Genomic DNA, 17,245 nt, shown 5'->3' on the forward strand with positions numbered 1-17,245 from the left:
GGGTGGGGGGGTCTATATTTAAAGCTCTTTAAAATAAGGTAACACTCTGTTATTATATTATCCACACAATGGAAACTTCAGAGAGTCTAGGATGTTGTCATTGGATTCCTTTCTTTCCACAGAAGCCCAAACTAGGTCATTTCAAACCTCAGTCACCTTCAGAGAGATTCTAGAAGGGCACAGTAAGAACCAGCAAAGGAATCACATTCTTGGATTCCTTGCTTGTTGTCCAGATCTGCTACTGAATCAGATTCGGGCAAGTGTGAACTGGAGAAATGAACTAATCATTAGCACCATCCAAACAAAATGAAAGGAGCTCTTTTGTTATGTTGGCGGGATAGTCAGGTTTGAAAGGAGGGAGTGAAGGAAGAAAGGGGAGAAGAAAAATACAGCCATCAATTGCCTTCACTTCAAACGTACTTTTCCTGCCTTTTCTCTTTCTATTTTTTTTTTCACAAATATGTGATGGAACTGGAATATTTGGAAGGCATAAGATTAAGATTGAAAAGACAATTTGCTATAATCTAATGAGGATATTTACTAACATGTTCACCAGCCAGATGCTCCTCTAACTGGGTCCTGTTTAGTTTGTCCAGAATACATTTCTTTGCTAAAGAAAGTGCCAGAAGTGGTACCCCGCCTCTAAAATGACATGTGAAAAAAAAATTTAAAAAAAAAAATCATAAATAATAAATAAAATGACATGTGATTTCAGGGGTCAGCTCTAGAATAGCCAATGCAGTCCTATTTCTAGGTCTAGTAACAAGGGTTATTCATTTCATAGACAGTTTAATGGGTTTGGCTGCATCCTTAAAGGCAATCATCCTGGAAAGAGGATAACCAAGTTATGGAGGATGAGAAAAGAGTAGAACCAAGTAGCAAATAGGAAAAGTTAATGTAAAAATTCTAGCTTCCTAAGCATTAATTCTTATTTTCATTCATTAAACTAAAAAAATAGTGTCCATTTTCTATGTGTCAGTGATCCATAGTGTCATTTATTCGATTATATTATACATATCCATTGAGTACTTATTTTCTACTAGCTAGTTAACCACTAGATACTTCTTTGCAGCTTAAAAGTTACTGAACAAAAAGTAAATGGGAGGAGATATGAAAAACTATAAACATTAAAGCAAAGAAGCAAATCCCCCCCCCCCAAAAAAAAGTCATACCATCTGGACTAATTGTTCCAATGTCAAATTTGTTGATGATAAATTTAAATTTTTTCATCTGATATATCACTAATCTCCATCCACACCCCAGGCACATGGGGTTCTACTTTATTGATTTCCACATGTATCCAATTGAGCACAAGCTTACTTACAATGGAAGCTTTGGGCTCCAGGGGCAGACAGGTGGGAATATGGGTGTGTAAAAAACTAAGTCCAGTGTAAACTTAGCACAGGTGGCAACTAATATTATTGTTACCCAAATGCCACTCTTGGGCTTCTTCCTAATGAATTTCTTTGAATCCTTTTCTATAGTTGTGACCTTCTTCAGACCAATGGTTTTTACAGAGAGAAGAGAATTTTGCCCCTCCACTCCAGGGACATTTGGCTAAGTGTAGGGACATTTTGAGTTTCATCACTTAGGAAGAAGGATGATACTGGCATGGGGTGCATAGAGATCAGAGAGGTTGCTCAGCATCTTGCAGTGCACAGAAGAAGCTCCCCAAAAAAGAATTATCCAGCCCAAGATATCACAGTTCCCAGTTTGAGAAACCCTGCTCTTGACCATCATTTTTCCTTCTCTTGGAGCCTGGCAACCTCAGGATCCACCCTGAGGCCAGGTTAGGTGTTTCCTAGGACAGCCTGGTGCACAGAGTGCCCAAGCTTTGACAGCTCAGCAGCTGTCACTCCCCATCTTGGGGGTTGAGCTGTTGCTTCACCCCCTTAAGAGCCCCTTCTTTAAAAGAAAAAATCTACACAATACTTACCTCATAAGGTTGTTTGTGTAAACACTGAATCAAGTTTTCTATCTACCTCTATATAGATATATTTATGTAAAGACCTAGTCAGAAAAGTCCACTCATTCTTCCCAGGCCACTCACCCCACTGCCCCCCACCCTCCTTTCACCCCTCAATACCCCCCCCCCCCCATCCTTAAGGCTCAGGTTCTTTCTTTTTAAAGTGTTTTCATCCCTTTGATGGCACAACTCAAGCTCGGCTGGGAGGTGAGTCACCACTCAGCAGCTGAAGGAGCTTGTTTTTCTTCCTCTGAAGGTGCTCCCTGGGAATCTCCGCCGCCCCCTGGGCTGGGGCTCAGGCCCCGCGGGGAGGGGTCGCGGCCCGAGCCGGTCTCCCCGGGTCAGGAATCAGGGTCTCCTAAATACCGAAAATAGCCAAGGCCCGAGCCCTGAGTCCGGTTACATAAGCAGATGTTGAGGACCCAGGGTTCTGCTTCTGCTTCTGAGCTCCCCTCCGCACCGGCCGGTCTCCGCCGACGCCCCCCCCCCCCCCCCCGCCGCAGCCTCCCCGGATCCCGCCTCGGGCCGCGCGGGTCTCGGGAGGGGCCTCGGGGGCGGCGCCACCCGCAGCGCCGGGACACCCTTCCGGCCACCAGCGCGGGCCGCGGGCGGGCTCCCCGGGGCGGGCGGCACCAGCTCGGCCCCGGACCCCGGACCCCGGACCCCCGCACCCCGCGACCCCCGGACCCCGGACCCCGCGCCCCAGGGACCCCGCGACGCCCCCGCACCCCGCGACCCCGGACCCCGCGACCCGCGGGCCCTGGACCCCACGCCCCCGGACTCCGCGCCCCCAGACCCCGCGACCCCGGACCCGCGCCCCGTGGACCCGGGACCTCGGACCCCCGCGCCCCTCGCACTCCCGCGTCCCCGGACCCCCGTGCCCTCCCGCGACCCCCGTGCCCTCCCGTGACCCCGGATCCCCGCGCCCCCCGGACCCCCGTGCCCTCCCGCGACCCCCGTGCCCTCCCGTGACCCCGGATCCCCGCGCCCCCCGGATCCCCGCGCCCCCCGGACCCCCGTGCCCTCCCGTGACCCCGGATCCCCGCGCCCCCCGGACCCCCTCCCCCGCGTCCCCTGGATCCCCGGGCCCCGCGCCCTCTCGTGACCCCCGGACCCCGGACCCTCGCACCACCCAGAGCCCCGCGCCCCCGCACCCCGCGCCCCCGGCTCCGCCAGCACCTGGGCCGTGCTCCCCGGACGCCCAGCCGCCCCTCCGGGGCCTCGCTTAGGAGCCGTTATTTAGGTTTTCAAATTCACAGTAAACACCTTTAGCCCTAAGAGTCACCCCCAACTCCCGTCCTCAAAAGAAAAAAAAAAAAAAAAAAGAGTCCTACAAAACCAGAAAATAATCCAATGCCCCTTTCCTTCGAGATCCTGCGTGTTTGGGACTCTCCGTCCCCCACGCACTCCCTCCCCAAGCCTCTCCCCTGCGGTCCGCATCCCTGTGCCTCTCCCCGTCCCTCTTCCCTCGCTCTGCCCCCTCCCGCCGGTCCCCCCCGCCCCCCCCGCCCCTCCGGCCGCCGCTCGGCCCCCCCGCCCCTGCGCTGCTCCGGCCGCGCGGCTCCTGCCCACCTACCGTGCGGGCCGCCCCGCCCACCTGCCCATAAAAGCCAAGCGCATGTTAGCGGGCGCGGGGCAGAGCGCCTTCCCGGTCCTCTCCGCGGAGCCCCCGGCCTCGCCTGGACCTTCCGAGCTCAAGGTAAGCGCCCGCTTCTGCCGGCGGCCGACCTCCGGGGTGCGGCGGCGGGTGGGAGACGGGCCGCCTGCTCGCGGGCTTACTGCTCGCCTGAGCAGCTTCCTACGGATGCCAGATCAGCTGCTCCCTTAGCTAGCAACTGGTTCGAAAACAAACTTCTGTTTGAACGGTAAAATAAAAGTTCATTTTGGGCAGAAACAGCGGCATAAATACTGCAAAAACCTTCTCTCTTTTGAAAATCACTCTCCCCCCTTTGCTGCCTTGCTGAAGTCAAAATGTATCCGTCCGGGGTGTTTTACTGACGTTTTTCATTGTAAATACTTCATATATCAGTGGGGGCAAGGAAGACTTTGTCCCATTGTCAAAAATATACTTGAAAAGAACATAATTAGTTTCCTAAAAATAGCACAGTCAAAAGGTCTGCTAACAATTTTGCGATGTTTTCCAAACCCCCTAAGACAGCTTCTGTGAGTCCTTTAAAAAGTATCTTTCCAGGTTTAAGTGCTTGGAAAAAATGATGTGAACGGGTGCCCTTTGCACAGGGACGGTAATCAGGTGGCTGGTAGATAGGAAAGAACAAATCCAAATTTACAAGCTGGGGCAAAATGTGTTCTCACAAAGCTATCTTTTCAAGACTTTCTGAAATGAGAATTCTGTTGGAACCAAGAAAGGGCATAAAAGAACTTCATGAATTTCTATACATACACCTAAACATAAAGCGTTTCAATATGTTTCACAGCAAGAGGAAAACACAGGCCAGATTATACAATTCTTCTGTGTACACCAGACGGTCGTAAAGAGAGATCAGCTCAAAGGCTTTGCAAGTTTGAACCCTGCTTGCCACCTTCTTTCCCCCTGTCTAGTGAATTAGAATCCACCCTCTCCGCACCCGATTCTCAGAGCTAGCGGGTGGTTGAGCTACCATCACATGTAGAGACCACTCTCTCTTCCTAGTTCTCAAGTCGGGGAAAGAGGACAGTGCACCTGTGACAGGAAAAAACAGACTCCCAGCTACTTCTGTAACCCCAGACACTTGGTCCACGACGTTTGCTGTCAAAATCTGTGGATTGTGTGGGATGCAACTCTCTCATGTGGGAGAAAAACGCTCTTCAGATATTTCCTCTGGGGATTTAATTGCACAAGACGGCTTAGAGACAGCAAACCAAAGCTGGCAGGCAGGAAACCAAACCACTATTTCAGCCCTTAAAGTTCTTAAAGGAAAAGAGGAAAAGTTTCACCTTTTTTTTTTTTTTTGGTTTGTTTATCTCTGTTCACTTCCAAAGGGGAAACTCACTAAAACTGTAAATAATTCTTCGCTATCAAACAAAGCAAAATTATCAGAAGTTTAACTGAGGGTCTCTGAAAGCTTTTCTCCGTATCGTTTACATCGCAAAGAAAAAAAAAAAGAGAGAGAGAGAGAGATAATCAAGATATATTAAAATTCCATTGGCGTGGAGGGAATTCAATGCTATTATTCAAATGAAAGACTTACCCGGAAAGCTTTCTGTCATACAAAATTTTGCTTCATTGGAAAAAAATTATTGCAGGGAGTGTGGTTTCCTTAAAGAAAATGATATAAAATTACTATTGGCTGATAGTGTGCGACCTGAGCATATTAAAATACCTTTCATCTCGAGCCACAGTGCAGACTGCTTGCTTCATAGCTGATGGGAGTGGGTAGGGGACCAGGACAAGAGCATAGGTATGGGAAGGCCAAGCCGAGTGTGTGGCGTGTCCACACTAATTCCTCTTTAGGTGGTGCCTGACTCATGCCATCGTCTCAAGGGTGAAAATACACTACTTCATTCACTAGATTTCCCTTGAGGGAAGTTATCTTTTCTGAGAGAGAGGGAGAGAGAGAGAGAGGGAGAGGGAGAGGGAGAGAGAGAGAGAGAGAGAGAGAGAGAAAGTGCTCCCAACATAAAAGAACTCCTGTTATTCCTAAATTTGGGGATGAAAAGTGTTCTCCCAGAGTTTGCTTCTGCTTTTCCTGGCAGCTGATCCACTCTACCAGCTATGAACCACTTCCCCCTGTGCCATCAAGTTCAACACCCTAAATAACTGGGTGAGATCATGGAGATCCCTCATGATCTAACTTTCCCAGGCCCTTTACTGGGCTCTTAAAGTGATTCTCTCCCCTGTCGCGTACACATCAGCCACGATGACTCTTCTCAAGTTTTTAAAAAAAATCAGTGTTGGGGTTTGAGGTGGTTACCCCAACATATCCCTTTTGTACCAGGTGCGGAGACCCCACAGGAGTCTTCTCTTTATGCCATTATATAGCTGCTCCTGGATTAGCTTCGTGGCCATACCAAAGTGACACCATCCTAGCAGGCTTGCCCCACTCCTTTAAGTGTTTCTCATAAAGTCCGAAGGAGCACTGCCTGTTTCACCAGAGACACTTCTGGCCACGTCAAGGGCCTGCTACATCTGGGGAAACACACAGTTGAAATTTTCTACAATTCTCACAATTCTAAAACGCTGTTCTTTCTATGACCAGAAAGTGTATCCCACTGTTTTGTGCCATTTGTACTACAAAAATCCAAGAGAAGAGAATGGGGATGAGAACTGAGAATGAAGCCAGGAGGAATCTCTCCTAGGAAGTCCCTTAGGAGGAGAGAAAGAGCAGAATCTCCGTTGTAAATGCAAATTCTTTTTGCCTTTATCGATGTGAGCCATGAAGAGATGAGAGGGGCAAATATTCATATGCGATCTTGGCTTTTGTCTTAAATCAGTAAGAGTATTTCCACTAATACGTTATGATTCATCTGTTGTGCCCTTCTCTAACAGAGTGTAGACCAGTTCTAAAGACCAAAACGATTTCAAGTCTGCCTCCCATTAAAATCCATAGGACTTTGCCAGGTAACAATTTTAAAACCTATATTATGGGTATAAAAACCATCAGGACATTAATGAGTGGTTCACATTAACAAACCCACCCCTAACTTTCCCAAAGGACCCAGTGTTGTGTAATTATTTGCAAGTGAGAAGTTAACAGCAACAGTTTACTCCTTACCTATGGTCCCCCAGTTTGGTATGGTAACTTGCAGACCGATTGAGATGCAGACGTATTTCCCAACCTCTGGTCCTGCCAGTTAATCCTCTGAAAACCAGGTCTTTCTTCATGCATTGGCTTCCTTTTCTTCCACCAAGTCTTCATAAACAAATATATGCATAATTTAAAGAAGGTACAGATCTTGAGACTAGAATCCAGGCTTCTGAGAGACGCACCGTTTCTAATTATTCAGTGAAAGGAAAAATTAAAGGAGAGGGGAGGAGGAAGTTAAGGGGAGAATGAATGCTCTTTGGAATTTAGAGAATGTTTTACTTTAGCATTTTGTGAAATGCGCCTCTTACTACCTGAAGCATCTACAACTTAAAAAAAAATTTCTAAATTTTAAAAAAGACCAGCTCACTAGTTGTTACAAAATGCTGAGGTTATAATGAAAAAGATCTTCCAATGGCGTGGTGGTCATGAACAGCAGTTTACACCCCACCGTACTGAATGAGAGCTCTGCTAAATTTGCCCTTTCCAGAAAGGCAAGGAGTGAAGAGTGGGAATGAAAATTAAGCACATTTCAGCACCAGCAGAGAAGCCACTAATCAGACATTCCACTATCGCTTTGGTAACTGTATTTGCTGTTTGAGGAAGGAATAGTCTGTCCTCAAGCAAATAGATTTGCAGGAAGGGGGTTAGAGGGAGTCACACAGGGTCGGAATGTGTATAATCTGGGGGCCCTGTGCACACAAATCCTCAAAGCCACTGAAATTGCATGTAATCAAACTGAAGTGATTGAAACAAAAATGTTCCTGAAAACTGATTATAGAGAGTAATCAGCTAAAATACTACTGAACTCTAACTTCCATGTAGCCTAACAGCACCTATAGCTGATGATACAATACTGCAACACACCTGGTGGCTCACCTGCAACCTCCTCTAGTAATTCTGGGTTCACTGCCATGGTTCTTCCTAGGAAATGAAAACCTCCCTTCTCTCCCTCAGCACAAGATTTGCAGACGCATCCCTCGCCCTCCTCTGGTACCCTCTTATTTCTTTCAGTAGGAGAAATCTCTTTTTAGTTATTACAGATCAAGTTTCCAGAGTACCACTCATACTTGTGGATTTTCTCATTACCAAAAGTGTCCTCCTTCTCTTAAACGGGATGTACAGCATTTTCACTCCAACAAGTGAAAATGCTGTACATTTTTGTAAACCTTAATTCATCTATCTCGAAGAAAGGTAATTTAAAATTGCTACCGACTCCAGCAGGCCCCTCTGAGATGACGTTTCTAAATGCTTTATCTAGTCCCTATTCTAATTTCTTGAGTATTACACTTAGAGAATCACAGAATATAAATGCTGGAAGGATCTTTGGAGCTAATTTTAACTAAAGTTAATTTTATAGATGAGAAAAGGTCAGAGAATTGATGTCCTACCCAAGGTCAGCCAGATGTCTATAGCAGAACTAGGGCTTTAGTTTAGGTAGCCAAACTCTGAACAGCGCTCTATCTTGGATAACTAAGATAACTAAAATTGTGTTTTCCCCATACAGTATATATCAAAGATGTCTTAAAATCTGATTCCAATATTTATGTGACAAAATAAATATATTATCTTGTGATGGTTTATAGCATAACCTTCTTCTCCCCAGCAATAGACAATGTGTTGGTAATATGACCTTACTCCTTTCCAGGTCTTTAATGAGAAAAAAGGCAAAATATGCATAAAGAACAACCAGAGGAAACTTTGAGACACAAACGGATTGAGGGGTGTAAGCATGAAATGTGTCGTGTCAGAGGAGAGGGGTCAAGGGCCCGAGTATAGAGACAAGGTAGTGCACCTAAGAGGGCTCATTCCATCTTAGAAGAGAGAGAAACACCATAGTTTTGAGGTGCTGGAGAAGAGATTTTTAATATGTCTGATCCAAGTGGCCTCTTGTTAAAAGGCAGACACAAGATAAAGTGAAGACCTACATGAAGGTAGAGCTAAGAACTTGTGGCTTAGGTGGCCAAAATCGAGGTTGGAAGAATAAGAGATAAAAAGATTTTTAATATGTCTGATCTCAAATGTTTGGGAGATAAAATCCTATTTGGGTCAGACTCCTTTCAGTACAATGCCATTTGGGGACCGACGCACATGGGTAAAAGTCTTACAGGTATTACTCTTGGGGCACCTGGGTGGCTCAGTGCTTGAGCATCTGCCTTTGGCTCAGGTTCTGATCTCGGGGTCCTGGGAACGAGTCCCGCATCCAGCTCCCATTATTCTCCCTCTGCCTATGTCTCTGCCTCTGTCTGTGTGTCTCTCATGAATAAATAAAATCTTAAAAAAAAAAAAAAGCAAGCATGACATCTTATTAAAATTCTTCTTAACCCTTGATTGCACGTCCACTAGGAAGAGAGCCTCATTTGACCTCTGACTTGACTGACCTGGCATACTAACTCCATGAATGTCAAGTCATCAAAATGTTCCCTGCTAAGGTAATGATACAGTTTTTGGTAATACATAAAGTTATTCCAATATATAAAATGATGAAGGTAGAAAAGAATATTCTTATATCATTTCTGGAAATAATTTACCCTGAATAAGTGGACAGATGTTACCCCAGATGCTTCTTCACTTTCCTCTAAAGCCTGACAATTGTTTGCATATCTTTGAAATAGTACTTGTGTTTCTGAAATTGATTTATTGTATGTTAAAATATACATAGTCTTTGACTAAGCATCATCATGAAAACATTCTTTTAAGTAAGTCTCTTGAAGACTCCTTCTCTTAAGCTCTCTATTGATGTGTTTACATCATAGGATATTTAGGCATTGGCATCATTTGATGTGCTGAGATTAAAGACAATCACTTCATGTGCTACTTTTCCAACTCTAGCTGAATAGGCCTGGGTGTGGGTGTCAGCTGTTGGCTTCTCCAGGAAATAAAATGTGTCCAGCCTGTTGGGGCGCTTCTCCAGTCCTCTCTGTTAGCTAGATAAAACAGCTGTTTTTCTGAATGTCTGGGCCAATGACCTCCATAATTCAGACTTCATGTACCAGGGCAACTTTGGCTGGTTTGTGCAGAAATTATGCTACCCAGGAGCAGAATGGGTAAGTCACAACTGCCTTCAGTTCAACAGGAGGACAGTGAATCTTAAGAACTGTTGGAAGAGCATTGTCCCGGGGCAGCGGGGAGACATCTTGGCAGCTATTATTGTGCTTGGTATGTTCCTCCAACCATCATGCCATATGCACTCAAAAGATAAACCTAAACTCGGTTCATAAATTCAAAGTGATGACTGTACATCATTAGATTTCTTTAAAGATCTTTACTTAGCAATAATCTAGTCTTAAAGTCCAGAGGTCATGGTGTTCATCAGTGCTATACATCCAAACAAGTGGCCTCTTGTTAAAAGGCAGACACAAGGTGAAGTGAAGACCTACATGAAGGTAGAGCTAAGAACCTGTGGCTTAGGTGGCCAAAATCGAGGTTGGAAGAATAAGAGATAAAAAGAAATCTGCAGCAAAAATTTGCTATTGGATCCATAACTCCTAATTTAACAATGTCTAGTTCCCCCTCTAGCTTCTGGTTTATTCTGTTCAAATGAGTGGGGACAGAGTCATTGACCAGTAGAGGGAGCCACGGGGCTGAGTGTCTCAAAATTGAACAAACTGACCTTCCCAGAGAGGGCCTTTAGATTTGAATTTTTCTGATACAAGGCAGAGCCAGGTGTCCTTTGTAACCAGTGGCTAAAATATACTATAGGAGTGTATCACATTGTTGGTTTTCTTTAAAAAGAAAAAAAAAAAAAAAACCAATTTAAGCCTCTAGGAATAAATCACCTGCATTTCAGCAATGCCAGAAACGTCCAGGCTTATAGAGGTTTATTTGAAAGAAAACCAAAGCAATCTTAGAAAATGTTCTTTCCAAGGCCACCACCAGCCAAGACTAAACGCTCAAGACTAAACGCTCAACTCAGTAAAAAACAAACCGTGGCAGCTGGGGGTCAGTGAGAGAAGTACAGGGAAGCTCAAACCCTGAGATTTCATGAGCTTAAAAGGAAATCCTGGTGCCCTGCCATGACTAGACCCCCCTGTTAACAGGAGCAGGAAGGGAGCTGGGGAAAAGAAGGAGGTAGAAATGGGCCAAGCAGGATTCTCCCAGATGGCCCAGAACCTGCACTCCTGGATCTGAGTCTCTCCAGGGAGCAGCCAGGGCCTTGCCTAGACCGAAGTGAATACCTTTCCATTGAACGTTTCCATTGCACAGCTGTGTTGGGGATGGCTTGTTAAGACTTGAGACACTTGCATAATTCAGAACCCTTTGGGGGATAGAGATCAATTAGGACCATAAAAGAAAAATCCCTGGCACACCAGAGAAGGGCTGCTTGCTTTGTACAACTTATGACATTCACAGGAATACAGAGCAATCCTCTTTCTATTTCTGATGTCAGTACAGATGAAACTATGAAGTTGGTATGCATGTAGCCTAAGAAGCCCCCATTTGAGAAAATCTTGTGTTTTAATCTCAAAAATACCTTGACTCTTTTTGGGGTCTTGGGAAAGTCATTAAAGTCATCTCTGTGCCTTAATTTATTTATCTTAAATAGAAGAACAATTCTCAAATAGCCACTCTCTTTATCATTTAGAGACTCTTGAGGTCTTGCCAATTATTTTGCAGACTGATGCTACTTAAGCATGCATTGTTACTGTTACTTACACAGTGAATGGATTATGCTCAAAACACCTGGTAATGGCTCAGGATATTTTTGCAGAATCAAGTCAAAATGGAATAAAATTCCAAATAGGCACGTAACCTTTCAAGATGTAGCAAGAGCATTTTTGTTCCTTAAAAAAACTAAAGACAATTCCTCATGTCTCACAGAGCCAGACAAGGTCAAGGGTAAGTAGAAAAGGAAAAGAAACTATTAAATTATGGTTTAAGAGTCTCAAAGGGCCTCTGTGTTCACTTGTCCATCGTTTGACATTAGTTAAAGATAATTCCCCACACACAAAAAAAGGTTTTGTGTCTTTAAAATTCTATTTTAGGGACGCCTGGGTGGCTTAGTGGTTGAACATCTGCGTTTGGCTCAGGTCGTGATTCCCAGGTCCTGGGATCAGGGTCCTGCATCGGGCTCCCCGCAGGAAGCCTGCTCCTCCCTCTGCCTGTGTCTCTGCCTCTCTCTCCGTGTCTCTCATGAATAAATAAATAAAATCTTTAAAAATAAATAAATAAAATTATATTTTAACTAAAGAAAGATGATATTTTTAATAATGATGTTGTATTATGTAAAACCTGAAATGTTGCTCTTTCAGAATTTTCCCAAGTTGTGTTTCAAAAACAGTAGTACCTGAGATATTAATATGTGTTTATACAGAAAAAGCTTCTATGGTCAAATAATTTTAGAAATACTCATTGAAACAATACGATCAGTTTAATTCACTGCAAGTGTCACAAAGACTTAATATGCTAATATTTTCATTTTTCAAAAGTGTGCGCCCTAAACTTATTTGCTGACAAACCTTCCAACCTGAGAGCATCTCTTGGGACTGGTATTCTATGGAACAACTTGGGAACAGTTTAGAAATCAGTGTCCTACTTCATTATTTTAAGATCTACCAGGACATGGTAATTTCAGTGTTGCTAGTTATTATGTAAAACACATTGGGTGTCAGTGTAGGTTATGTACTATGTCAAACCATAAAGTGAGAAACAATTTCAGTGTAATTTCCAAACCCACATAAAAGAGGAACAAAAGAAGATGAACACGTTCATCATGAACATGTTCAGTGACTCAGTTCTTCATAACAAAATAGCAGAAATACCAGAATAATTTAAGTGTTTTAAAAATCTAAAAAGATAAGTAGATGATAGGAAGGAAGGAAGGAAGATTGGACAGATATGAAATTATCTCTTCCTTCTTCTTTCCCATTGTCTAGAGAGTATGTATAGAGAAATGACCATAATAAGCAATAAATTCAGTAAACAAGGGGCCTACATAACTTCACAAATCAGCTCAACAATCTCTGATCTGATAATTCTGCTTCACCTTAACCACTATTAATGACTAAGGTCATTAGCCAGACTTCTTCCTTGAGCATTTACTTTCTCATCATAAACAGGGAGCTCATTCCTATAATAGGATCACACTTACTGGTATTCTAGTCTATCTTGCTTATATAAGGGATTATTTGGTTTTTTGATGACACTCAGACCTCCAACTCCTGTGAAATTCCCTATTTCTTTTAGGGCCATACTCTGGGAATTCTCTTTTCCTTTCACAGGGGTAATGCCTAAAAGTGTCAGAATGGAGCATCCTCTTCTCACAGTCATCCAAAGGAGCAACTCAAACTCATCATTAGTAGTTATAATAATAGATATGATTGATTAAGTGTCTAACAGGATGAGACATTATGTCGTTATCTCTATTCTTTAAATCAACCCTACAAGAGTAGTATTATTCTCAATTTGAAGATGAGAGAAATGGAGCCTCTACTCGGTCAGGCAACCTGCCCAGGGTCACACAGCCAGCAAGTGGCAGAGCTAGCGTTCCCACTGAAGTCACACCGCAAACTTTATACCCTTCCTGCTCCTCACACTGCCTTTGTGGTGTCTTCTAGTGTCATAAAAGAGAGAAAAAAATATCAATTCCCTGTGACAATGCCTCTGACTCATAAAGAAAGTGAGAGAATTCCAGTGGCTCTGTTCCTAGACACTGCCGACTGGCTCTGTTTCTTGTTTAATACTGTGATTTTAATTTCTTTTTCTTTTCTGTATTTTTTCCTAAAAGCATGCTGTCATTTTGGAGCCAAAAAAGTAAGGGCTCTGTAACTAGAAAAACCAAAACCAAAAAAGAAAAAAAAAGGCTATCATTTCTCCCTCGAGTAATTTGTAAGGGCTAAGGTTTCTCCATAAATTCTCCCAAAGTGATCCCAAGTTGCTTGGCATCAGTTTAGGAGACAGAGTGACAACCTAGCATGTCATTCCTGAGGCAGTAGAAATTCCCATGATGATATGAGGAACAGAAGGAACAAAGGCATTACAGCACATTAAACGAACTTGAAGCTGGCTTGTCAGATCTTTCTCTTTGGCGTTACTTTTATTATCATCCATAGCCAGATGATGAGAGGCAAGACAACCTCAGCGATTCCCTCAGGCCGTGTGAGTCACCTAGAAAAATGTCTATATTGTCTACACCTGCTGCTTAACCGGCAGTGAGGGTCTATATGAAAATAAGTATACCTTGAGCCCTACCTTCGTGTCACGCCAAAGACAAAGGAAGAAACAAGGGCTAGTTCTTTTCATATGGTCACATTCTGCATCCTTTTTTTTCTTTTTCTTTTTTGCTTTTGTACTTGATCTCCCCTCTCTGCCTGTAGTATTCCCTACTTAATCTACTGAATTAATTTGTACTCCTCCTCCAAGATTCAGATCAGGTATCTTCAGCTTTGAGAAGGTGTGTCTCCAACCCACTTGCCCCAGGTGGCACTGTGTCCCTCCACTGTGCTCCCTCCTTCTCCGGGCACAGCCCCGGCATGGCCATGGCCATGCTGTAGAAGTGGACGTGTTCTACGTGCAAGACTGTGAGCTCCTTGTAGAAGGATTCCGGCCTCGTTGATCTCTGCATCCTCAGTACTTAACACATAAGAGGAACCTAATAAAAGTGAAAAGGGAGGAAAGGAAAAAAAGGGACCAGGGAATAGAAAACAGTGATCGGTAAATGAGAAGTCTCTACATATACTTTTCTCTGTCCCCATAGATTGTTCCAAGAAAACACAATTTTACCAAGTCCATTTACACCTGTGCCCATACATATAGTGTTACGAGGGTTACACTTTTCTGTACAATGTTAGAACCCTGGTGCACAAGATGAACTCCCATTGGTATGCTAATATTAAATACTGGCCTTCTCTCTACTAAATCACATAAGGAAAAATTATTTGTTGGGTGGTGCCACTGTCCCAGGACTGTCAGTACTCTGCTCTGAAATATTCGTGACATTATGAAACATGGCACAGACACCTTAGCTTGCCAGTCAAGCACCTCAATCTCTCTCAGCCCAATCCATCTTTCCAGCTTCATCCCTCTCCAGTCTATAGCAGGAATCTGACCTGAGCCACAAGAGTCATTATTCCCCCAAACATCCTCTCTCCTTTTCTCTACTGAATGTCCCCCCATTGTTCTTTATACTGGTCAAAATAACCATAAATTCAAGGTCTTATTAAAGTCTTCCCAAATATTGTAGCCTTCATTGATCCTTCTATCTATTCTCAACTGACAAGCAGTTGCTATAAAAGTCACTTACATGTTGCCTGTACACTATCATGTTGAAGAAATCGGAGCTGTCTGCTAGGATTTTCCATAGTGATAAAATGTGCTCTATCTGAGCTCGCTGGTGTGATAGCCACCAATCACATAGCGGCAACTGAGCCTTTGAAATGTGGCTAATGCAACTAAGACACTGAATTTTTAAATTCTATTTTATTATAATCTCCTTAAATTTAAAATCAAATAGCCACACGTGGATAGTGCCTACTGTATTGGAGTATTTTGTGTATTTGGAGTATTGGAGTATTTTGTGTATTGAACAACACAAAATATTTAAGTTTCCGTGTGCCATGTCTTGTATCCCTTGATGAGCATATAAACCTCGGAAAAAATTGAAAAAGATGCATTTATGTATCCCAAGTGAATGCCATGACCACAGTAGTGTTCTTTAAATATTGTGTTCAGTGCATTGCTTCGCTACCTGCCTCTAATTCTATATTATCTTAAAGAAATCTTCTTCTCTACATATTTAATTTTAATAAAATACTACAGATGGTATTTCTTGTTTGTTTGTTTTTGCTGGTTTTAACTCACACAGAATGGCACTGTATTGCTATCTGGATCCTTTATCACTATATAAACAAAATGATATAAAGAATGATTTGAATTGAGTCTTTCAAAGAGAAAGTTCCATTATTCATTGCCATCTCTTTTCTTTTCCCTTTTGTGGGAAAAACATGTTTTAAATACCTGGTCATAGAATTGCTTCAATTTTCAATATGACTGTTTCTACAGAGAAAGACTGTCCTGGGGAATCTGAAACAAGTTCAGTAAGAGATTTTTGCTTTTCTGTCTCCCTGAAACCCCATGACTCTCTGAAGGAAGGTAGTTCTGTATCATAGATTTTCCCAGAGCATTTTTGTCTCTATTTCTAGTGAACAACCTGAGGCTCTTTGAAGAAAGGTAAAACTTCTACCAGCAGGTCATGGGAGGTCACATGTCTTTGGAATTTAACAGTGATGCACCCCTGGCACTTGCTGGCTGACCAACGGCCCTTCAGGAATCATCATGCCAACAGGCCAACCATGCAATAAAATCCTGTGCCTGGCAAAGCCAAGAGCAAAGTGATCAAACAGTCTGGTTGCAGATTAGATTCTAACTTATTAATAAGCCTTCAGAAAATAAACCAGATTGAGTCTTTAACAGCAACAGTTTACAGGAGATATTTAATGATTTCAGAAGTCGGCCACACCACATGCTTTCCTTCTGACTCAGTGAAGAGCGGGACAGGGGCAGAAGACACGCTCAAGAAGCCAGAGCAATCAGCTGTATCTTTTCCATTTACAGCTAAGTTTATTTGGAGTGACTGGAAAAACTTTCAATGAAAACTCTTTTTAAAATAATAAAATAAAAGAATTTACCCAGCTATCATGAGCCAGACAACATCGAGAAATAATTATGGGTGTGTATTTTCCCCTGCCTTGTAAAGTATTTACAAATTATAGCATGAGCAAGCTCTAAAGTAAATGGTAAAGATAGTAATAACATTTAACTTGTAAATTTTTTATATTTAGCCATAAAAGAATCACCATGTGTTTAAATCACATTTGAATACATATAAATAAAATTCTCATCTGCAGACGTGAGCCAGTGACTAAAGAAAGAATCCATGGCTCCTTTTCAACAGAGCAAGAACACTGGAGAGGCTTAGTACCTTGTTTTTATAAAATAGAATTCATTATCACCACATCAGCAAAAGCATTAGTAAGTATCTTAATTTGGGAACTTTTAAAAATTAAGAGAATGATACTGACAATAATAAACTTTGTAGAAAAATTTACTGTTTATAGACTTTATATATTTATGATGTGTTGTATATTCATTCCTTCATTTGAATTAGATAGAGGAAGATTTTATCTACATTTTACACCTGAGGTAGTGGAGGCTTAGAAAGAGTAAGCAAATCTCATTTAATAGTGAATGTTGGAGCTAGACTATGAACCTAGATCGTTCTCCTCCTGAAGTCTTCTTCTTTCTACTAATTCAGGCTGAACTTTAACTGTATCACATCCAGAGCATCGTGGCAGCATAAATCAGAAGCTATAGCAAAGGAAAGCAGAATGATCTGAGAGTTAGTAAACAGAATTCGGTGAATAAGAATGTGCTTTTCAAGAAGATAAAATGCAAATAAGATATTATTCAACAATTAAAGCAATTAATGTTTATTGAGGATTTACTCTGTGCCAAACAGAATGCTGAAGATTTTTTTTCTTTTTTTTTTTTGCATTTTATCCTCATCACTTTCTTTAAAGACAGGAAACTATGTGAGAGA

The 17,245-nt window shown here is 42.8% G+C and overlaps 1 protein-coding gene and 1 long non-coding RNA gene across 8 annotated transcripts in view; one reads left to right on the forward strand and one right to left on the reverse strand.

Moving 5' to 3' along the window:
• The first annotated feature begins 3,524 nt into the window (after positions 1-3,524).
• Positions 3,525-17,245, forward strand: part of CMSS1 (cms1 ribosomal small subunit homolog) — a 142,434-nt gene continuing 128,713 nt past the window's right edge. The window contains exon 1 of the mRNA XM_038582580.1: positions 3,525-3,665. The gene's annotated coding sequence lies outside the window, so the exon portion shown is untranslated. The remainder of the gene's footprint in view (positions 3,666-17,245) is intronic.
• Positions 16,172-17,245, reverse strand: part of LOC102151895 — a 124,063-nt gene continuing 122,989 nt past the window's right edge. For all 7 annotated transcript variants that reach the window (XR_005383189.1, XR_005383187.1, XR_005383188.1 and 4 more), the window contains one exon: positions 16,172-17,013. This is a non-coding gene — a long non-coding RNA (uncharacterized LOC102151895). The remainder of the gene's footprint in view (positions 17,014-17,245) is intronic.

This window comes from Canis lupus, chromosome 33 (assembly GCF_011100685.1).
Source record: "Canis lupus familiaris isolate Mischka breed German Shepherd chromosome 33, alternate assembly UU_Cfam_GSD_1.0, whole genome shotgun sequence".
NCBI lineage: Eukaryota > Metazoa > Chordata > Mammalia > Carnivora > Canidae > Canis > Canis lupus.